The sequence below is a fragment of the Ambystoma mexicanum genome, chromosome 9, assembly GCF_040938575.1.
Source record: "Ambystoma mexicanum isolate Mex_15411 chromosome 9, UKY_AmexF1_1, whole genome shotgun sequence".
NCBI classification, from domain to species: Eukaryota; Metazoa; Chordata; class Amphibia; order Caudata; family Ambystomatidae; genus Ambystoma; species Ambystoma mexicanum.
In genome coordinates, this window is record NC_090931.1 from 1259200205 (window position 1) to 1259224782 (window position 24578).

The window sequence follows — 24578 nt, forward strand, 5'->3', positions numbered from 1 at the left end:
CCCTTTTGTCACCGTCTGATCCCGGACCGATAGCCGCGTCAACCTTCAACGAGCTGGCATCAATCTTGAGGGTCCCTATTCGGGCGCCATCTGTGAAAGCAAAAGAAAATATCGAGGCTGAGTACCTTCAAAAGGAAATACACCAAACGCAGGTTATAAAGATACAAAGATCTTTATTCAAAGTAACTGAACAGTTTTCAAAGAAACAGAGTATCGGATAGCTATCAGGCCCTCAGTTCACCACAGCGAATACCAGCCTGTTCGGTGTGGGAAGTGAGTGGGACTGTACATCAGAATAGTCGCACCTTTAATACACTTCAAAACATGATGTTCAACCCAATTGCAGGTTAATGAATCTTGGATCTAGGATTCGTGCCGAGTTCGCTTCTAATTTATGCAACTATACATTTAGGGGTTATCCTTAATATTTTCGCAAACAAGTTACAATAGCAACAGTGTGTCTTCGGATTTCACGTTGAGCTTTTGCACATCTCTTTATACAATATAGTAAAACAAGTGTTCACATAAGGTGCTAAAACAGTGTTGTGCACAATATATGTTCATGGACCAGTCTCGTTGGTGCAGGTAATTCTCTATACACAGTTCAACCAAGGACAAGGTTTCAGTACATGACCCTAACATTAGGCCTGCAGGCAGTTTACACATTAACTTGTACACAGAGGTCAAGACGGCCATGTTACATTCAAAACGACACTGTCCACCATCTTAGAACACAGGGTGACTTTAGAGGGAGAATCTAAAATGGCGGACGAACCAAAAATGGCGGCTAGCACAGATCTAAGGTCAGGACCTTGCAATGCGGATTTCCTCGCAGAGCGATTTGGCCTAGGCCAATATATATATATACCCATGATCTAGAGGGTATAATATGATTTCCCGTTCGACAAGATAATAGGGGTCCTGCCGCCTAATGCAGCCAGGTGACAGCAAGGAAGTCCAGTTTATCAGACAGTATAGTTTCGCAGATATCAGTGGCATGCGCCGTTAGGGATCTGGCATTTAGTAGTCCGCCTTTAAGCAGAGGGGCTGCGGTGGGGATTTTAGTTTTGGTGTGGTGGGTGGGAAGTGTCTTGGTTTTGCTGTTAGTAGAGTTAATTTGGTGAATAATGGTTCTTTTGTTAGTGATAGGGAGAGATCTGGTCAAAGGCTTGTGTAATCTGGTGAGTCTTGCTCTGAGCTTGGAGTTTCTGGTAGGTGGGCTACAAGGGCTACTTAGTAATGTGCTGATAGCTCCAGTCCTTGGTCTAGTGGTATGGCTAGCTTGCTCCATGGTGGGGGAAAAGGAGAAGGCTATGCAGGATTGATTGAGTTGGCGATTTTTAGTAGTGTGGAGGAGGCTATTGTCAGCTGTGAGGCCGGTTGAGAATACTGGGAAGGTGATAGGCCAGAGGCAAAGTATTATGATGCTCATGGTATATCAAAATAGGGAGATATATTCTAATGTTTGGGAAGCATATGTCTAAATGCAATACTAAATAGCAAGGCACGGATGGGCTAAGAATAGCAATCAATAGCAGGACGGATAAGGGTAAAAATCAATCAATGGTAGGGCACGAGTGTGCTAGATTCAATAGTTAATGGCCGGGCGCATATGGCTAAAAATAAGCAATTAATGGCAGGGCACGTATAGGCTGGAATCAGTGAGGGATGGCAAATCACCTGAGGGCTAAGTTTATCGGTCAATGGCAAGGCACATATGTGCTAAATTTGACAATCAATGGTAGGACATAGGGCCTCATGACGAGTTGGGCGGTAACGCAGGCGGTATTACCGCCGGCGGTATTAGCCCTACCGCCAAACTCCCCGGCGCTAATAGCGCCGGATCACGAGTTCGGCGGTAATGTAATTTCCCATTCCCCATTGAGCCCATTTGGGAATGCCCCATTCCCCATTGGGCTCAATGGGGAAAATGTGCGCTCTTACCGCCGGCGGATTTCCCTCCGGCGGTAAAAGCGCAAATTTTCAGCGGATTTCCCCCCAGCTCAGAGCTGGGGTGAAATCCTCTGAAGCCCTGATTTGGCGGACCCTTAAATCCGGCAGTAATAGCGCGACCACCGGATTTAAGGGTTACCGCCAAACTCGTGATGAGGCCCATAGTTGGGCTAACTTTAACAGTCGATAGTAGAGCACATATGGGCTAAAGTTAACCTTCAGAGGTACCTAAGGGCTAATTGCAGAATTCCATAGCAAGGCATAAAAAGGCTAAATGCAACATTCTATAGCAAGGCACAAAGGGCTATGCGCAGCAATCCATAACAAACTATAACAGGGCTCAATGCAACATTCAGTAGCAGTCCCAAATGGGCTAAATGCACTATTCCATATCAGGGTGCAGATCATTTGTTGGTAGCAACATTTATAAAGTTGTATAACTAGAGTAGAGGGGTTGGAGGCAGTTCTTACCGAATGGTGGCAGGTAAATAGTGGCCCAGAGCCCATCCAGCTCCAGACAGGCTTCCGACAGGCAGTAGCCTTTGTGCTTGTGCCTTAGTGGGTGTGCTGACTCGAGTCTTAGCAATGCACGGTGGTGGTGTGAGTTATTGTTGCTTAGCTCACCATAACTGGTGAATTTCTGAGGTTTTTCAGTTTTACTTGCAACCATAACGTCCCTTTAATAACGTTTTTTCACGGAATTTGATCGTTTTCTATGAGTGCAACTTAACCATAACGTCCCTTTAACAATGTTTTTTCACTGAATTTCATGGTTTTGTGTTATAACGTCCCTTTACCAAAGTTTTGTCAGTGATATGTATATATATATATATTGTATTATTTATTTATTTGCATTTTATATGATTCATTGCATTTGCTATAACACCAACAAAGCACGAAACTGAGCCTTCAGTATAGTGGCCCCACTGGCCTGGAATGCTATAATGCCAGCATTGAGAACCATATCCTCGACAGTGGATTTCAAGAAAAAACTGAAGACTGTGCTCTTCTCCTAGTCCTACTCAATTAGATCTTGCCTCTGCTCCTTGTGGCCCTTGCTCTCTCCAGGGGCCTCATTACAAGGGTGGCGCTCCCGTAATGAAGGGTGCCGGTACGGGACCGGCACCCTTCATTACAGGAGCGCCTATTTCGAGGGTGCCTTTGCGGGACCCGGATCAGACGTCCATTCGTAATGTGCCCGTTATTACCTCCTTTCCAATGTTGGAATGACCCGGTTATTCCTCATTGAAGGAACCCGGTAATGGAGCCCGGTTTGGTGGCAGCCATGGTGCTAATAGCACCATGGCTAATTCAAAACTCGTAATGAGGCCCCAGGTGTCCTTTTATGCTTTCTGTTCAATGTATGAGTCAGTGCCCGGAAGCCTTCAGGTACCAGGTGCGCTTTACAAATCCATTAACATAACGTAACATAAAGAACCTTTACAAACATTAAAACTGAAAAAAAAACTGTGAATGTGAAATGCAAATACATCATTGTACATCAGCCAATCCATTCGTATAGATCAGATAAAATCAAATAAATCTTATGATTCAGTACAGCCAACAATTTAAAATAGATTGGAACAAAATTACTTCTTAAAACTTTATAAAATAATTTTAGTATAAAAATATAGTTGTTAAAAAGTGGCATACGACCCATTTGATTGGTGTTTTATTGAATGGAAAATGTGCTCCTATAATATTTAAATTATGAATCGTAAGAGTGGTGCCAGTGTGTACACAATCAAACAGTCAATTGCAGTAAATATTTTATAATAATACGAAGAAGATCACCTTTAACACTCTTGTATAGGAGGAGTCAAGTACCCCACACCAAAAGCTCTGCCCCCATGTTGATTATATGTTGGGAACCAGAAATTGAGACACGTGCAGTACCAGTGAGAATGCCTGTACCACAGAGATTCCTGGAAAAAAGGTATCCATTGAGAAAACACTATATGCATTCACTAAGAAATAATGGTCTTTTGGACAAAGTCCCGGAGGAAGTGTGAAAACAAGTGAGAAAGAAGACTGGTGACGTCATACAAAGCACAACTGATGCACCTTGAAATGATATTCGAGGTAAAATATCATAGACATTCTATAAAATCTGAAGAGGAGGTGGTAAAGATGAGCAACATTTCGGGCTCGAGATGAAGATGCTCATGCTACAGAAACGCCGAAGAAAATGCTAAATCAGTTTACACTTGTACAGACGCAGTAACACAAGTAGACAAAGTGATCTTAAGGCTGGCTACGTAGGGAATAGTTGCGGCGATGCTCCAATGTATATAATACATCGAAATTTATAGAACCTGGATATTCCACAAATGCACTTTGAGCAAGGCTTGAAACCCTGTGATTGGAAAGGGTTTTTCAGCGTGGCGCAGTTGGAAAATAACTGATGGCGGGGGAGAAATACAAGAAAGGCTTGTCTGGCCCAGCACCAAGAAGTCGAGGCCACCGTGAACCTGGTTGTCCATCCAGTAGTTACATGAACGTGAGAAAGAAACAAACTTCTGTTAGAGGTGGAATGGAAAAACACTGAAGGCGTCAAAAGTTCATCATTTAATAATATTAAATGCAGTAAAGAGCTCGAAAACATGGGGCCTCATTACGAGTCCGGCGGTAACCGAGGCGGTAAAACTGCCTGGTTACCGCCGGACTCGTATTACCATTCCGCCTCTGTGATTCCCGGAATTACCAGGGCATTACAACCCCGGTTTTCCGGGAATCACGGAGGTGGAATGGTGTTAATCCCCATTCCCATCGAGTCCTACGGGACTCGATGGGAATGGGGATCATGGAAACACCAGCAGCATCTCGTAATGCTGCCGGTGTTTCCTCGTCCGCCTGCAGGCGGGCGGTGTTAAACCCGCCAGGTCAGACCTGGCGGGAACATCACCTCCCGTCTGCAGGAGTTGTGATCGCCTGGCATGGAAACAACGGTGGCGACGGGTTTACCGCCACCGTTGTTTCCATACCGGGCGATTTGTAATGAGGCCTATGGTCTCCAGTCACATGGTCAGATCAAAATAGACATTGGGTTGAGCTACACCGAAACCAAGAAGGTCCTCCCTTTTATTCTCAGGCACAGAGAGTTACTGCAAGGCCAAGTTCAAAGCCTTGACGGACTGGCAGACTGCAAGAGTGATTATAGATGTTGGGCTAATTGGAAGGGGAGGCATGATCACGCCGGCCCTCCCTGCACCTGGAGTCGTAGCCTGATGCTGCTAGTGTGGGGAATATTCCAGAAGGGTACAATGGTGCCAAACCAATGGTAGAGGGCCATGTATCAAAGAGCCCTATAGTTTGTGTAACAAATAGAGTGTCGAGTATTAGTGTGACACGGAAGATGACTTGCACTTGGGATGTGATTAGTTGCCCACCTGGCAGTAGAGACCCAATCACTTCCCCTGTCAGTATGGAACGTATACTTAGATTTTCCCTGTAAGCCTATCACATCCACAAATAGTTTTTTTTGTAGTTTTCCACATAGTGTGAAGTCACTGATGGTGCGTTTGGACTATAAAAGTTGTGTTTTTTATAATATGCGCTGACAGAAATCGAGTGAACGTCCGTTGATGTCCGTTGTAACTCCCTGTTTTAGACAATTGCACATAAAATAGGCCAAGTTTTGCCAACTCCCTGAGTCGGTTTGATTATTGATGTTTGAGTACATTCTGCATCCTCATCTATCTCTAAGTATTGCTACCTCATCTTACAGGGCCCTAGGTCTATGGGTTCACTCTGTTCATTCAAAAGATGCTTACTGGGAGGGAACACTGTCCACAGATAGCAATTTAGAAATATGGCGCCACAGCCAATATAGCGCAATATGTAAGCTTCCCGACTCTGAGTTGAGGCAATAGTCCCAAAACCCTCTGCTTCTTATCAAATCGTAGCTATGAACATATCTATCATACGTAGTCATATACAAAGATCCCAAGCCTTTACATTCAGTAAATACGTGTCTGGCTGTTTCAACCATACCTGGAATTTTACACATGCGACATACCCTTTGGGCTAGTGGAACCTTAAAATATGCTCCTCGAAGGGCAAATAAAGGCAGTTGATTTATGTGCAATCTAAGAATAAAATTGTGTGCAGCCAGACTTGGGCTCTGTCTGAGATAACTTTGAGTTTTTAAGTAGCTGTGTGAGACCTTTGATACATATCTATAGGATAGCAGAGTGGAAAGGCATTTGTCATTATTTAGCCAATCCCATATTTTAATCGTTCTCCTGATTTTATTTTCAGGATAACATACTTTGTGCCCTGAGTAAAATTTGGGAGCCAATTGATTCTGTCATACAGTTTATAATTCAGAGATGAAAATTCACTGCCCTTATGGGCCAATTGTGGTCTGTTATCTCCCACCATCAGGGCAAGTAATTGGCATTTGGGGCTAGAATTGGCTTTCATGTGGAGCTCACCTCACCTCGTCAGTAGTAGGCACCTCAATGAAATTAATCCCAGGTCAAGCCTAAGATATTCCATAGAGGTTGAGGGTGATAGTTTTAGCACTCTACCCCAAAAGTAGCCCTCTAATGTATCCAGCCATATCACATCCCCCTGGCCAAGACCTCAAGGCCATATAAAACCATGGGGCAAAAACTCTGTTTATATAATATGACGATGCCCTCTATCGAGTAGCCTGCCAAAAATGTCTATCATATGGGCCAGACAGTGGGCCTTTATCTTTGTAGCCTCTATTTGCAGGCCATGGGACATATTGGTGATAATTTCTAGGCCCAGGTCGAAATATTTCTCAACATAATTAAGTGTGCCCAAAGATGTATGAAAAGTCAAACGATTTACCTTCTGGGCTGTGGGCACCATAACTTTAGTTTTATCCATGTTGATTGTCAAATCGTTTTCCACTGAATAAGAGGCGAGTGTTTCAAACATCCCCCTTGCACCACTATAGGTATGGGTAAATAAAACCAAATCGTCGGCATACAACATATATGATATAGGCACACCTCAAACTTTGGGACAACAGCCCACTACTGAGGAACAGTGCAAGGGGAGGTCGGCCAAATATAGATAATACAACAGCTGTGCCAACAGGCAACCCTCTTTGACCCTCCTGTTTATAGCAACCCAGTCTGACAAAGTCCCAGAGTCATCAAACCTTACTCTACCCCCTGTGTTCTGGTCTAGTGCCTTCAAGTTGCACAGTAACCATTTTAGGCAGCCCTTCCGCTCCAGCTTACACCATTGCTTTTCGCGACAAACAGAGTCGAACCCTGCCCTGTGATCTACAAAAATAATATGCATGGAAGACGCACCCTTGACAGATGCTCTCTGGAGTAATGTGTCCAGGGTCCTGAGATTGTGGGTAGTAGAGCTCCATGTGCAAAAGCCTTTCTGATTAAATTGAAGTAGGTGATTTTCATCTACCTGTTTCTGCAGGACGCTCAGGACCATAGAAGAAAAGATTTTCCTGGTCACAACTAAGAGAGACAGCAATCTATAGTTTGCCAGGATCAGTCTGTCTCCCTTCTTGTATATTGGTAATAATATGGTTTGCTGCCAGGACTCTGGGATCTTCTTGGAGTGGCAAACCCTCTTGAATAGGATCTTTAAAATCTGTGCCCAACCTATAGGGTCCAGTTTCAAAACAAAACTAGGAAGCCCGTTTGGGCTGGGGGCCCTAAAGTTCTTTAAGTTCATGATCGTTCCAACAATGGTCTCCAAAGTTATCAATAGAGGCCAACTGCGCTGACAATATTCCTGTTTAGCAGCTTTAGTGTAGTCACGTTCTTTGTCCCTTAAAAAGGATAGCCACACATTTTCTTGAATATGATTTAATATTTTGTTCGATTTAGCGCCCTTGGCCCGAAACAGAATCTGCCATATATTTCTAGTATTTCTGTTACTAAGCGTACAAATGGTAGTTTGGCATATGCTATTTTTAATAGAGCATCGCCATCGTTTTAACCAGGATTTATAGGCAACCTTAACAGCCATTGTTTGTCTCGTCCTTTCCCAGAAGGAAAGTCCGAAGCAGCGTACCATCCTCAATTTCCTTCCCTTTCCTCTTTTGGCATCACATATAACAATAGCAAATGTATTAGTGTGTTTGTCCACTTCTGCTCGGCGTGGTTGAGTAGCGACACCTGATGTAGTTGCTATACGTTTTAGCCATGCTTCATATTTGTTCCCATTTAGGGAACCCAGCCATGTTATTTTGCTATTTGTAAATTCAGATATTAATAAGTTAGCCTTAGGTACATGATTGGCTGTCCAACATATTCGATTGCCCGCATGGTTCAGGTAGATACTGCTACAATCGAGAAAGGGACTTTTTTTTCATAGGGCAATGGATATTTTGCACTAAAATAGAGTGATTGTTAAAGCAATTTGGCTCGATTTTTAATTCTACTGTATTAATCAAGCAAGCATTGTTCCCCTAAAAAAAAAATTCCAATGTAGCTTGGGAATTACCCATTTACCACGTTTAGTTCCCTGGTATGTCACCATTCCTTCTACATTCATAAGAGTGACATCCCAATCTCGCAGGAACTGCACCCATTGAGCACCCTTGCAATTACCTTGTTTCTGTAGCATCACACATTTGTTTGTAATATTTCGGTAGGATGCACAATCTTGGGCGTCGGTACATCGAGCATTAAAATCGCCACCAAGGAAAATCATCTGATTTTGTGGAGGACCACCCCAGGTGGAAGAAATCTCCTCAAGGCGGGCATGAATTCTCTCCAGGCATGTGGTAGCATAGGTTTACAATCAGAATGTTACAGCTATACCCTATATCACCCAACCGCAGTTCAACTGCCAGGACAGAGCAGCTGATGGGGGATTGGTCGAGCGAACGTGAGTCTATTTCTTGTCTAACCCTGATTATCAGTCCCCCATATGGTCGGCCTCTATTTGCCTTAATTTGGTGCAGATGATATCCCTCAAGGTACATTGTGTACTCCCGCAAGGTTTCCTGCAAAAGGGAGGCATCATACTCAGCAAAGAGGGATACTGAGCCCTCCCCATTTACAATGTGGCTGTGGACCATAGTATTCCAACTTTCTATTTCGTATTTTCATTTACCTCCTTCCAGATGTTACTCTGGCATAGTCATATCCCCATTTACCGGGTACCAATTAGTTATCTTCCTCCCATCCACAGTAAAATCATCAAGTTGTCAAGCACTAAAGCACGTACCTCTTTTTTCAATGGGGCACCGGGAAATACTCTTTCCTTGTTTAAAATACTAGGGCCAATACCAGTATTATAAATCATCATGGGCAGATCGCAACAGACTGTCAATTTAAAACCAAATTACACAAATCATCAGCACACGTGCACAATAGTGAAACCACCGCAGGTGAAGAACATTTTATCAACGCCCAGTTCATTGCACTATACCATTTTGGAAGCTCAATTTGGACCATACCTCTGCTTCTAATCATAGAGAGTCTGGTAATATTTGACCACATGCGGAGTAACAAAGAGCCATTAATAAAAGGGCTGTTGGCCGTAGGGTGCAGTTCTTCTAACTACACCAGAGTGCCCAAATTCTGCATCCCCGAATGGGCATTGGCCTGTGGGCGATCAAGAGAAAACCTCTCCCCCGGGAGAACAAAGGGGAACAGAAATGTGCCTGGACAGAAGTATTATCCCCATTACTACTGTTTGGGCGGTAGATGTTGGCCATCAAAGAATCAGAGGCAACCTAGTTCAGAGCTTCGCTGAAAGGCCTTTGCCAAGTGGGATATTCAGGACGATCACTTACAGGTCTCGATGATCCATAGTTTCTAAGCTGGGCACCACACCAGCCTGTTTTAAGTCAGCCTCAAGGGGTACCAACTCTGGGAGCGGGAGCACCTTAGGGCAAGGATGGGTCCACTTGTCCATTGGGCCTCATAAGGTTACCCGCCTCACGGAGCCGTCTCACTGGGGCTTCATTACTATTCTCTAGTGTAATGTGGTGAGGTTGCCATTCCAAGATCGATGGTTGGGCAACGGGGCAGTAGAATGTGTAAAAAAAGAAACCTGCTTAGATGTTTTGAGAGGGGCCTGTGTAACCCCAACTTGGTGGGTGTTAATTTTGTCTGACAAGGGCGGGCTTCTCATCATAGAAAGTTCATTACACAATGCTTCCAGAGCGTCGTCTTCATTACATGTAGATATACTTACAGAGTTTCGTATTATCACGGAAGAGCACGAGGAAGGCAGGCTCTCCGCCTGCTAATCCAATATCACCATGTGATGGTCCCTCTGCTTGGTGAGTTCAGAGGAATACTGGCCGAGGCTATGTTGGGCCAGACAGGTTGCTTAGTCCCTTTCATGTCTTCACTTGAGTGTTAATCTCAGGGTGGGTAGACAAAAGAGTATCCACCACTTTGGCAATGTTTAACTTTGGATGCTGTTGTGCAGCAGCCATGTCCATGCAGAGGGCAAATAGTACTTACATGTTTGTGAGTATATTATTGATCTGTGCATGCAAAGCTGTTATACCGAGTCTGAGATCCTTTCTGGGTGAGATAGACAACACCTCTTTGCAGGAGCTTTCTTCTTCAGATGATTCCGAACTAGTGGCCAGGTCTTCCAGGTTAGGGCTACTGGACAAGTTACCCCCAATAACGTTGTCGTAACACACGGTAAGGGGAACAATTATTGCTCATCTTTAATAATGACCCATTATTATCTACAGACAGTGTGGAGCTCTGTATGTGATTATTAAAGTCTTCAGCACGAGCAACAGGGTCATCATGACTGGAATGTATGTGCTGTGAAACCTCAGATTTCACGACCGAGTCTGGGAGAGGGCTTAAAGAATCAACTCTGCCTTGATCTGCAGGCAACGACCCAGACAATGGTGAAGCCGGCTTTGTACCAATGCTATAAAAATAGCCCTTGATCATGGGCTGGGTAGGTGAAAAGAGGCTAGCTTCTGCTGCACTATTTTCTTTATCTTTTTTATCCTTCTTTGTAAAGGGGGCTTCGACAGTGGAGTAGCGGCAATTTATGGAAGCATAGGCCAGGCCTACTTGGGTTTGTATTCCTCATATTATCCGCGCCAAAGTCCAAAGAGTAACGGGTATGACAAGTATGTGGCCAAGCCATTGAACTGGTTGCGTCGATTCCAGAAAGACACTAATCACAAGATCCAGGTGGAGTGATAATATCAATGTGAACCAGGCACACTGGGGGAGCTCCGGGGCGTCCAAACCCCTGTAGCTCCACCGCACAGTTTAAGCAAAAGCAAAATAAAACAAACCAATATCGCATTGTTAATTGTCTCCATACCAACTGAAGCAAAGCTTCAAGTAAATCACAGGAAGTGGGGCATCAATGTCAGGCATGGGAGCTCAAAGGCCCCGCAGTCGCTCCCTCGCGAGCGAGAAGGTAATAGACAGGCAAAATTGTCAAATAGAATAATGTTCGGGTACCTTGCGTGACCGTGATCATTCGTCTCAGGCCCTCAGCATTATGCAGTCCACTAAACATGGAACACTTTGCTCAAAATACTTCGCACAGGGACTTCGCGCTGGACTCCAGGTTATGTAGCGACGCCTTCAGCAGTTGTTAAAGGAGCCGTGCATTGTGTTCTCAGAGGGACCGTGCCTGTAGCTGCTCGCTCGCTCACACCACCAACACGGAACACTTTGCTCAAAACACTCAGCAATATGTTTATATATATATATATATATATATATATATATATATATATATATATATATATATTTATCCCTTTAGCACCAATCATCTCGGCTTATTCATGACTTTGTTTTCAAACTACAGTGCACCTTTGCTCTTTTTTAGTTTTGTGTCTTATTGTTTATACAAACACACCATAAATCAATGAACAATTATGACTTATAAGTGATTGACTGCACCAGACACAAATGGAATGGGAGTTCTGAATGGGCCAGAATAGGGTGGCAATAATGGATCCTTCCTCCTTCACCATCGTCAATGTTCTCTCTCCTTTCCCTCTCGGTCACCCCTCCACCTCATTGTGTCATCTCCTTATCTCCATGTCTGTCTCTCCTTTTGATCCCTTTGTCATCTCTTCATTTCACCACTTTTTCTCTCACCTGGCATCTGTCTTTGTTAAATGATTCCGCAGTCCACCTTTCCTCACAGTTGCTCTTGCCACTTCTCTGTTGCTGAGCTTTACTCATTCTCAATTTTCCCTTTTCACTTCTCCCTATCATTTTCCTTGTTTCATTTAAGGGAAAAGTTAAGATTCATTCAACTCTAGACAGTGACACTTTTCTTCCTCCTCTCCCCTCCTAACGGTTGGCAGATTGTTTTAGAAATCTGATGGCATCTTATGATACTGCAGGTATTGTCTGGCTCTCGAATCAGCCATGTCAAGTCCTCTCTATAGTATTCTCACTGTAGAGCTGGTTTCAGTCTATTCCTTGATGTCTTTCCTCTCTTTTCCACTCTATTTGCCTTTATCTTGCTTATCTCCCTCACATCACCTTCCCTCAAACCTTTATAGCTCACTTTATTTCTTAACTGTTCCCCAGATACTTGCCTCCTGTACTCGTACCCTTTTTCTTCTGTCTCCTCATTCACTTTCCCTTCTCTATCACACTCTTAGCACACTATCAACACTGTATGTGTATGTGGTGCCTCATCTCTTCCCCTCTCCTGTCTCTGTGTTTTCAGTTGAGTTCTGTGCTACCAGATACATTGCAAACAATGTTCCAGCCTTGACCACTGGATGGCATTTGTTCTACCTAAGTGTATATAGTTCTTTCTACGCTAGATGATATTTGTTGATCTCTGGAAACCTTCAACAGTTTCTGGTTGTCTGGCAGTGTGGACGGTTTCTCAGTGTATAATATTGTCCGTTTTCTTTTCCTGTTTGATGACGGTTGGTTTTTCGGTGTGTGCTACTGTAGCTTCAATTGGTTTTGGGGTATCTTACACCGTTTGATGGCCTAATAGTACTTGATAGTGCCTGCTGGTCTGACTTTGTCTGACAGTGTGTGTTGTTCTTTCATTGCCTGATTCTCTCCTTTGACTTTGGGTGCCTAATATTATGAGCTGGTCTTTAAGTGTCTGAAATTGTCCAATAGTCTTCTCTTGTTTTATAGTGTCTCAAACAGAAATGTACCTTGGTTTTTCTGCCATCTCTTTTTTTGACAGATTTTCTTAATCTTTTCTGCTTTCCAGATCTTTTAGTGCAACCATGTTACTATCTCCAGTGTGTGGTCATTGACTGTATAGTTGGTATGTAAATGCCTGCGCTTGGTATTCTTCACTCTTATCATATACTCTGATGAAGTGTAGCTTCTGCCTAGCGGAATGTATCATATTTTTACCCTAATCTGGATGTAGGCCTACGTGCGTTTGAAAGAATATTCTGTATATCAATGAATGCCTTCCATTTCATTAGGAAGTGTGAGTCGCTGGTATGGTCACCTTTAGTGTCTTGTCGAATTGGTGTCACGTTCTGCCGATTTTCCAGCACATTGAATGAATAGCACTTGGTGGTTCTTTACCTGATGTGAACTGGACCTATTGTGCCTTCTTTGTTTGAAACATAGAGTAGGGAGATTCCTATAAACCTTCAATACTTGTGCACACACATAGGTGCATAGTTTTAATTTGACTTGTATCTTATTAAGTGTCATTTGGTATATGTTGGGCCAGACTTTACTGGCACACATTTTTCATAGCACACCCATGTTGTAAGATGCTGTTGCATTTGCTGTGCATCATATGCTCCTAGAGTTGGCGTTCCTAGCTTACTCTCTTCCGGTGGGGAGAAGGGAAATAGGTTGGGGCTGTGCTTGGAGAGACGTGTGCATTGAGAGTAGTTTTGCATGTTCGGGGTAGGGCTTATTCTTAGAGGTCATGGAACCTATAGCAGTCCCTAATGCTTCCTAGGAATGCCTGGCTGTATGATGTAGCTTACCAGCTTGGATGAGGTGTCTCTCCTCTAGGTCAACCTGTCCTGTCTAGGGCACTTCAGCACTAATCCCATGGATCACGGCCCTGGGCGCCATCTTGCGTGTAGAAGTGGCTTCATGTGTTGGATGAGCAGGGTAAAAGATAGATAAGGAATGGCAAGCCTGAGCTGTAGCTTCTTGGTTAAGAGTATACCATCAGGTATTACCCGAATTGTTCGAATGCAATTGTTCGAATGTTACAATTGACCGAATTACAGGGGTCTGAATTGACCTTCTGCACAATTGACCGTATGGTCATTTTTATATATATATAATGGGTTGGGTTGGGGTAATAATAATATAAGGGGATTGGGTGGGGGTTGGATTGGGTGGGGGGCCGCAGGGGGTTTGCCCCACATATATATCCTAATTGAACGTTTAAATTCAGTCAATTGTGCAGTAGGTCAATTTTCATTCCGACAATTGTCATTCGAACAATTCGTATACAAACTACCATCATGGTGGCTGGGCAAGATCCACTGAGGAGAGATGCCTGTCCTTTTCTCCGACGCCTAGGTCCACAGTTGGTTACACATGCCTGGACAAGCCATGCAGAACGAAGGTGACTGTCTTGAAATGCACCCCTGCAAAGGCTGAGGAGTCTGAGACACATTCAAGCGGCGAAGGAACAGGGTGTTGTTTTGTGATGTTTTTCTCTGTCCCTCATGGCCATCATGCCAGTCTGGGAGTCTTCCTGAAAGACTAATTTGGTCGCCCTTCTTTGAAGGTAAGCTCACCTCAGTGTCGCAGTGTCCTCTTAATGTATTGGTGTGCTCAGTAGCCTTGTCATTCAAGTGTGTGATGATTAGCATTACTTGATGTTGACCTTTGCACTTTTAATGTTACTCATCGGGGTCATTTTGATGTGAGTGGAGGGGGGGGTGCAGATCTCATGAATGCCGTAGATGTGGCCTCCGCCAGTAATTAACGATCCGTGCCATACTCATGCATTTACTGGAGCATCTCAGCATTTGCATGCGGGCGGAGATGCTGAAATCTGCATGGATTCCTCTTGTTTTTTTGTACTTCAAAAAACAGATGGATTCCATAGGGCTACATATAAATGCCATCTGTCAAGCACCTATGTGGTGGGTGGCATTTCCGATTGTTTTTCTAAAGGGATATAAAAAGGCACGGGATGCAGAACCACTTGGATTTCCACTCCTTAAGCGCCCCATCAGAAGTGCAATCATTATTGCACAGCGAGGGCTGCTGCTGCCACCACATGTCTCCCGTGCAAAAAAACGGGTCAAGTAAAATTACCTCTTTTGTGTGTTGTGAATACTGAGTAAATATTTTGCGAAATCCCTTCCTCTTTGCCTGCTCTTTGGCCCAACAAAAGTGGCTTTATCCTGGGTACTCCTAGGAAGACTGGGCTCTTCGTGACCTGGTGGGAGGGTGGTCAACTGCCAGAGGCCTATCTCTCTGCCGTCTTGCGTCTTAATATCAAAATCAGTCTAATGACGCAGTCCAATAATGTTCGATTAGCCGTGGAATCGGTGTGATGTCTAAGAATCTGGGCTTACATACAATGCCCTTGCTTTCGAGCATTGCATAACTTGAGCAAAGTTCCCGAAAGGGCAATGGGAAGACGTTTTCATTGTTTGTGTGCTAAACAAACTATTCATTCTCCTGAAACTGGTATTTGTTCATCTCACATGTGTTTTGCTTTGAAAACCAACACCTTGCTGCTGAAAGCATGACTACCTTAGCCGACAATCCATATAAGATACCTACTGGTAATTCACGTACAGGTAGAATAGATGCGTGCGGAGGCAGGGAAAACCTCACTCCTCGCACCCCTTTAAAGGGACCTCTAATCGGGTCTATTTTCTCATTACATTTCATTATAAGGTGCACGCTTGTATTGATGTACAACCTATACTGTTTGAGTTTTAGAAAAGCCCCGTTGAAGCATTAAGTCAAACCCTTCTTCTTCTTCTTCTAAATTACTGAATGCGTGGGCGGACCCACGCAGGCGCTTCCCCATCCAATAGGATGATGTGCACCTACCCCCACCATTCATACACATAGCCCTCATAATCTCATAACTCCTCCCACCGGCCCGTCTGCCTCACAAAATCCAACAACACACTGCTCCTTCTCCTGCCTCTCACCCTGTCGCCTCCCAGCAAAGCCTTCCCACTCAGCTCAGCCACACCCAGCGCAGACATCCGAACTCTCATCAATTCTCTCTCCTCAACATGTCTCTCACACCTAAGCAGAAAATGTCCCACAGTCTCAGGCACCCCCCACACTGCACAGTCCCTCGACTCACGCTTCCCCACTCGATATAGACAGTCATTAGTCCCCACATGTCCTATTCTCAACCGATTCAGCATCACCTCCTCCCCCCTCCTCCATTCCAGACTCCACGCATCCACCTTCACCGACACTTTCCCACGGACACCAAACATCCACCTGCCCTTCACCCCACTCACCCACCTCTCCTGCCACTCATCCATGACCCGTCTCACCACCACAGCCTTCACCTCATCCACACTCAAAGGCAACCTCACATCAACCGCTCCCCTCCTCCTACCTTCACCCGCCGCCAGATCCACCAACTCATTACCCAAAATGCCACTGTGACTGGGGACCCACGCCAACTCCAAATCCATTCCCCCACGAACACACCGATCAATCTTCCTCCTGATGTCCAAAATCACATCCTTCCTATCACCATCCCCTGCCACAATCGCCTGCAACCCACTTAATGAATCTGAGAACACCACCACTTTCACATACCCCAACTCGCACACCCTATCAATCGCCAATGCAATCGCCACCAACTCAGCTGTACAAATAGACACATCATTCGTCAGTCGCCCCACTTTATACTCCCCAGTGCTTTCCAGATAATATGCCATACCCACTCTCCCAGACACAGGATCTTTCGAACCATCCGTGAAGACCTTACATCCTTCCTTCCCTGTCACATACGCCTGACCCAAAACCTTGATCTCACCCCGCAAACCCTGCTTCTTCGACACCACACTCGCCAACTCCAAACACACCTTTGGAGACCCCATCATCCACATCGGCCATCTCATCAAATCCGTGCCCGTCACAGCCAAGTAGAGCAGCAGACATCGCACCTCTGGGGCCATGTGAGCATGCATGTTCATGTATGCGTGATGTCTACATATGGCCAGCTCTTTCACAGTTGGGGAGAATTGCCACAGGAAGCCAATCTGTCCTCATTCCGCAAATGCTTGGAAAGTTTGCTGTTCGACTAAGGTTGCTTTGCAACAGGGTCTTCTGAGATGTCTTGGACTGTCATGTCATGAATGTTCGTACTGCTGTGTCTTGGTGCACCCTGATGCCTGCAGGTTTTTGGCACTGTAGAAATGAATACATTTTTTAAAATCACACTTGTCTCTTGTGAAGATTATCTCTGCCCTTCACAATAACCATGGTGTTGTGCAATTCTCTGACCTATGCATAGCTCGATAGAAGGCATTAGCCACAGAGGATCAAAACAACCTGAGTTTCATTTAATAGGATGTTGCAATTTAGAATGGGTTGAAAGTATGTTTGCACGACCCTCTACTACATTTAAGGCACATTTGTTCCTAAATGTGAAATTCTCCCAACACAGATCACCTAATGCAGGATGGGCAATGAGTGCTCAGCTTCACCTTTAAATCGGAGCCTGGAAACTTCTGCAGGACACTATGCCAAACAAAGTAAAGTGAGTGTGGTGTGGATAACAATGGCGTTTCAAATGTTAGTATCTCTTAAACACTGGTCGAACTTCCAGGTTTGACTTGATGACATCACTGCCACTTTCATGTGGGCCATGCTCCGGTAAACCTGGTAATGCAGAATTGGGGTTCCTACTAACCCTGCTGAAACACAAAGAAGCTTGTTCAATATTAGGTAAGGAGGGACCAAGCCATAAAGATGCCTGAATTAGCCTGTGTTTTCCACCTGAGGGACCGATGCCTGTCCAAGTCCAACACTGCTCTTTCACCCAGACAGAGAGTTAATCACCTTAACCCAAGCGGGCCCACCACCTGAGGAACGAGTGCACGTTTTGTACGTAAAGAAAGTCTATTGTACAATTATCCAAGGAGCAGTTAGATGGTGCTGTAGAACCAAACTAACCCAAGTCTAAACAAACCACATCAGTTGACATTGCATATACAATTTGCAACAGTTAAAACACTCCCAGATACTTTCAATCCACCCCCACATGTGATTGGGAAAAACCTCTTCAAAGAAATCCCATCTTTACTCTAATTCCTGCACTCTCATTGGTAGCTGTTATCTTAACTACCATCTTAAGGTCATGTGTAGAGCACTCCTCCTTCTAGGATTTGTCCATAGCAGGTCATGACCTCATTATTCAGTTAAACATGTGTATGCAAATATAATTAATTACTAGTAATAACTGGCCTAAGCCCTTTTAACCTTAACTTTGAATTGCAAATGGTTTGCATTAATATTTCAAGTTATATGAAGAAGGCTGGGTAAACAAGTGCTCTTGATATTAGCGATAACTATCTTATTGTCCCCGGTCACTGGTTCCATTGGAACATTGTAATCTAAATAACTTCCATTTCATTGCATGCAGCACATCTAAAAATACAATTGAAACGTCTGGGTTCCTATTGCTTTAGCCTTGGGTATTGACTCATCCCATGTTTTACTGCTAGCCAAAAACTGATAGTGAAACCCCTCTGCCAAACTCCCATGATATGATATGATATGATATGATATGGCATTTATTACGCCCCTATGCACAAGTGGTTCAAGGCTAGATGAGGCAAGGGAGGGGAAACAGAGGGAAGACAGAGACAGCGATCCTACTAAGCCAGGTGACATTGAGATTGCGCAAGTGCAGGGGAAGGGGCAGGGGGAAAAGTGTGGGGGAAAAGGGGAGGGGTCAGTGCAGTACATAGGATAACAGTAAAATAAATAGAGACAATAAATAATAAATAAAAGTGCGGGCAGCTGGTGGCAAGTGCCCGGGTAAGTGCAGACATCAGGTGTCAAGTGCTAGTAGGGGCTGTAGGGATACAGAAACAGTCCCCGAGTGCAAGGGTTGCCAAGGGGGCAGTGCAGGTGTGCCGCTGGCGGGGAGGGGATCTGGGCCTGGGATCAGAGGGTAGCCAGGTAACCAGTTTCAGATTCAGCTGGGAGATCAGCAGGGGAGAGGAGAGAAAGCAGAAGCAAAGAGGAGGGTCATGAGGTGCTTCCGGAACTGGAGATGGTTCTCCTCAAGTTTCAGAGAGGCAGGGAGGCTGTTCCAGAGGGAGGACCCTGCTGAAGAAAGAGATCTACCACCAACTCGTTGCTTGGAGAAGCGACTAACCCCGAGGGAGTTGGAGGCGGATGAGCGAAGAGCTCGAGATGGAAGATATTTAGGAAGAGAGAGTTAAAGGTATTGCGGCCCCAGAAGGCCTTGTGGACAATGCAGAGGGTTTTGAACGTAATCCTAACTGCCACTGGGAGCCAGTGCAGAGATTTCAGTCCTGGAGAGATGCGATCCCTGGGCTTGAGGTCAAGGACAAGTCTTGCAGTCCTGTTTTGGATGAGTTGCAGAGGGCAAAGAGTAGAGGCAGGCAGATTAAGAAAGAGGTTGTTCCAATAGTCCAGCCTAGAGAGAACCCTAGCTCTGGAGACAGTGAGCTTCTGGGGGGAGGAGAGGAAAGGAAGAATATCTCTGAGGAGGTGCAGCTGGTCGTGTGACTTCTTAGGGATGTCAGAGATGTGAGGAGAGAAGGAAAGTGTGGAGTCGAAGATGACCCTGAGGTTTCTTGCCTCACAGGTGGGTGCAGGAAGAATGCCAAGAGAGGCCAGCCAGAGAGTGACAGGAAAGGGGGGAGCAGGTCTGCCGATGAGGAGAATCTTAGTCTTACTGGCCTTAAGGCAGAGATCATTGGTGGCACACCACTCCAGAATAGTGGACAGACAATCAGAGATGAGAGAGGGAGAAGAGGTGGCAGAAGGAAGCTTGAAAATGAGTTGAGTGTCATCCGCATAGCACTGAAAGTTGCAGCAAAGAGCGGCAATGCAGTGGGCAAGAAGTGTCAGGTATTGGTTGAACAGCCAGAGAGAGAGGTTAGACCCCTGAGGAACAGCACAGTTAGAGATAGAGATAGAGATAAAGGAGAGGACCTGGGAGGGTCGATCAGAGAGGAAGGAGGTCAGCCAAGCCAGGGCCTGATCGGTGAAACCCGAGGTATCACAGAGACGGTTGAGCAGGATGGCATGGTTGACCGTGTCAAAGGCTGAAGAGAGATCAAGTAAGATGAGGACACAGGGGGTGATGGAATCAAGGTTGGAGAACAGGTCTTCACATATGTTCAGGAGAGTAGTAACCATTCTTCTGCCAGCTATGATGCCAGACTGATGGTCATGGACACAACCAACAGATTCAGAGTGAAGAGTTTGCCTAGGAAAGGAGTGATGGAGATTGGGCGATAGTTAGCTGGGCAGGAAGGGTCGGCAGAAGGTTTCTGTAGAAGAGGGTGCACAAGGGGGTGCTTCAGGGGGGAAGGGAAGACTCCAGTGGCGAAGGAGTGGTTGCAGAAGTCAGCCAGCGCAGGAGCAACGGTGTCAATGTGTTGATGGTTTTGGAGGAACAGGGGTGAACCTGTTTTGACAAGACTTTCATATATCGGACTTGTCTCGAAACCTCGTCTGAGGAGAACAGGGGAAAGGCAGAGAAGGAGGGAGGAGAGGTGGCCAAAGAAGGGGCAAGGAAGAGCAGGGAGCAGAAGGCAGAGGGGGAGAGGAAGAGACAGAGGACAGAATGTCCTGAGTTTTAGAGATGAAATGAAATGAGAAGCCAGGGCCATGCAGAGGCCCTGGGAGGGGACAGGAGAGGTAGAGACTGCAGCAGGATTTGCCAGCTCCTTGCAGATTTTAAAGAGTTTGGCCGAGTTGTTAGTTGCCACAGAGACACAGGCTTGGGTGTGGGCTCTCTTCTTGGGGCAGGCAGAGAGCCGTTATTGCCTTTGGAGCAGGCAGCAGGCCAGTTTTTCAGAGGATATACTGAAAGCACACCATTTCCTCTGAGCCACCCTGAACTTGCGTTTAAGCCTCAACTGGCACACGCTTCATGGGTCAGATAACTGAGAAGGTAGGTGGCAGTTGTGGAGTTGGCTTGGCCTGAGGGTTTGAGAGGGGGTGAGATGGGAGGAAAGGAGAAATTCAGGAGATTACATTTGCTGTCTGCGATACTTATCAGAACATAAACCCCATGGCCGGCTTCTTCAGCTGAGCTGTCCATCGCAAAGGTGGAAGTTACTTATTTACCCATCCTCTGGCCACTGAAATCCTGCAGAATCAGTTTCTTAAAACTCAAAGTTCAGTTTGCATACAGCCCTGACTGTCTTGTTTTAATCTATTTGTAAAAAGCCCACTACATTTAAATTAATACATTCCTGATGTATTTGTATCAGTGTGCATGCCTGTTTAATAACTGTCATATTTCCTTCACAGTGGGTTCTCTATGACCAGCCCACTTCCTTTCATGCACATTAAAAACCTTCCCCTTCTCTCAGAATCCACGTACTTCAGAGCACTCCAATGTATGAATTGTGTTTATGTTTCATTTGCTAGTTTTAACATTTTATCTCTCTGTGTGTGTGCAAGCTAATATGTATTAGTTCTAAACAAAAAGTAACACTACAGTAACATATCCCATCCATAATTAACTACACTGGATATATATGAAGTTATCGCGCTTAGTTTGCCGCACCCTCCGTCATTAATGTGGCATGCGCAATGTAAGCCTGCCTTGCCCGTGAAGACCTTTCCTGACTGCCCCAACACCATCAATGAGAGAGTGCACTTATGGACATTGGCAATCAAGGAGGGCTGAGATGCGGGCATGAGACTGTGAGGGGTGGACTGGGAACCAAAAGAGGCTCTGGAAATACTTTTCAAAGTAGCCCCATATTCCACATTTTCAGCAAGCACAACCCTTTTCCTTTGTGAAGATTTGAAAATACCACACAAAAGAGGCCCACAGTGCAGAGGCTTACTAGGAAATCTCCAGTGTTCCCTATAGGCCAGTCCACCCCTGGGGACTGTGCCATGCAGCCTTTTCAGTAGTGTGTTATGGCTGCCACTTTGACATGCCTCCCACTCCACACAGCGACCCACCAGAGGGAAGAAGAGATGTGAACAGGACCCCAGCAATTGCTGCCCAATCTGTCTCTTAGGCACTGCGTGTGCAGAGTTGTGTCCCACCTACGACTGGAGCAAAAACAGACCCATCAGCAGGGTCCTCCTAATGCTAGTTTTCTCCCTTGGCGGCTCAGCTGTCATCCCAGGGGAATGGGTCTGGAGAATATCTGAAATCACCCATTTAATATGCTGCAATGCAGACATTCATCCCCGAATATCTCCTTTGATTAATGCCACTGTTATCATTGTCCTCCAAGCATTCAGTGACTAGTGTAATAGAATGAAGCTGATCTGACGGCAGCTTAAGAAATGTCCTGAATTAACCACTAGAAATAACACTGTTACCACTGCCTCATTACGTCTGTGAATGCCGCAGTAACTAATTGATGAACTATTGTGTCTGGTCTGGGTGCTAGGTCTGATTCAAAATGTTAAACGCTAGAACTGCGTTTGTGATGAACATATTGCTTTTAGCGTTAAATATTTTGGACCGTGAAAATTAAACGAGGACTAGCTGAGGATGCATGTATTTGATCAGATCACTTTCTTAGTTTATTCTGAAGAGCTTTGCAGTCAGTGTCACCCCGACCTTCCTGCAGTGACTCGTCACTGTCATTTTTCCTGCGTCAAATGTATTCATGAGCTGGGTAATGCATTTAAATTCTTATGCTGTCCTGCAGACTTGCAACATCCCACCTGGGGTCTGACAGTATTTCTGTGACAGGAAGCGCTTCCCTTGCATTTCTACCTCTAAATGCTGACCCAATGACTGTTATTTGAGGTTGGTGAATCACATTAATCGGTCTGCTCAATCCCCTTCTTTACTTTTAGTGGTTAATTCAGTTTCTGACTATTCCAAGCTGTGTGGAGGTCAGTGGCTGCATGGCTACACAGAGACGGGTATTCACTGACCGGTCTGTGAGTTTATTTAGTAGGAGGTTATGATTCTATGTTAACCAGTGCGCCTCTTCAATGTACACGTTTTTCATACATGATATGATATGATATGATATGATATGATTTGGCATTTATAACGCGCCTATACACAAGCGTTTCAACCCATAACATAGCGATATTTCCTTGTCTTTGCACTGGCTACCCTGCGCTGGTGATTTGGGATTTTAAGAGTGATTTGGCAGAGGTATTATTTTCTGATGCGTGCTTCCTTTTTTCAGTGGGGTGAATGCTATTTCCATCTCCATTCTTGTGGAGGGGCATCAATATTTTGCAAACCTGAAGAGTAACGGATGGAAGGTTTTTAATAAATCACAACCACTGTTATTGCCCAGGGCTTCCATGTTAACCACTGTTTGTTGCAAGCAGTATTATTACAGAAGGGGACACATACGAATGCAAAGAAGGCTACTTTCTTCTCCCTGCAGCCTGAATTGTTAGATGACATTTCTTCTGCACGAAGAAGCAATCAATCCAAGACATGTTTCGGCCTCATGAAGCGCCATCAGTGAGGTGTACATTGCGACCATAGCCACCACAAACTTGCGATCCATGTTTGATCATACCCATCCCAATTAGGTTGACTTACGCAAAACTGAGGTGTGATTAATGGAAGGGTTTGAATAAATCATAACCAGTGACACTGCTCTGGGGACCCCACAACCCATAGATTCTCTTGTGCCAACTCGGGTAGTACAGAACACATTTTCATGCTGCTTGTGCCCCAAAAAAATCAAAAGATCCGATTCAACAATACATGCCAGCATTGCAACATTGCCAGATGAAAACACATTTTTCATGTTGCTTGCACCCTAAGATATTCATCAGGCTGCTTACAATATAGGCCACTACTGCCTCCTTTTCTTGATGATGTGCCTAAAGTAAAGCATGAAGCTTGTCTAAACTGTATATGACAGCATTGCCACTGTAAAACCCATTTTCATGCTGCTTGTTTCCCCAGTTCTTCCCAATGTCATTATATCCAGCTCCAGTGGCCATCTGTGCCCATGATCTGCATGATTTGTCCCTCAGTGCCTAATTACTGCCAAATGTATACCTTACTTCCAGGTTATGCCCCATGTCGCCCATCAGTATCCAGTTGATCTCCGATTTCCACATCGGTGCCCTGTTCTTCTAGAATTAATGACTCAGTGATAGCTTCTTCTCAGCTGAGATTGGCCTCAATTTGCCCCTCAGGTCTGAGTTATGAACCAAGTTGCTTCTCAGTGCTGAATTCTACCCTGGTTTCTCCCCGTGCGCCTGACACCCCTAGCACGCACCCCATATCCCTCGATCTGTGCACAAACCTACAAGCACACACCATGCGCACACACATATAAACAGGGCATAACTTTCTGGTCAGCCGCTGCTCAGCTCCTCCTCTGGCTTTTACATCTCCACACCTGTGCTGAGAAATGGAGGGAGGTGAGGAGTTGATTAACAACATTCGCCACTGCGTATTAGCTGCGAGGCTCGCATAAGAGCCAATGAGAATGCAGGGCTCCTGCTTGAGCTCTTCTACGCAGGCTAGTTCTTCAAATCTGATGGCTTCATGGCCTCCTTTAGACCAGGGCTAAATGCATCCATCTTGTG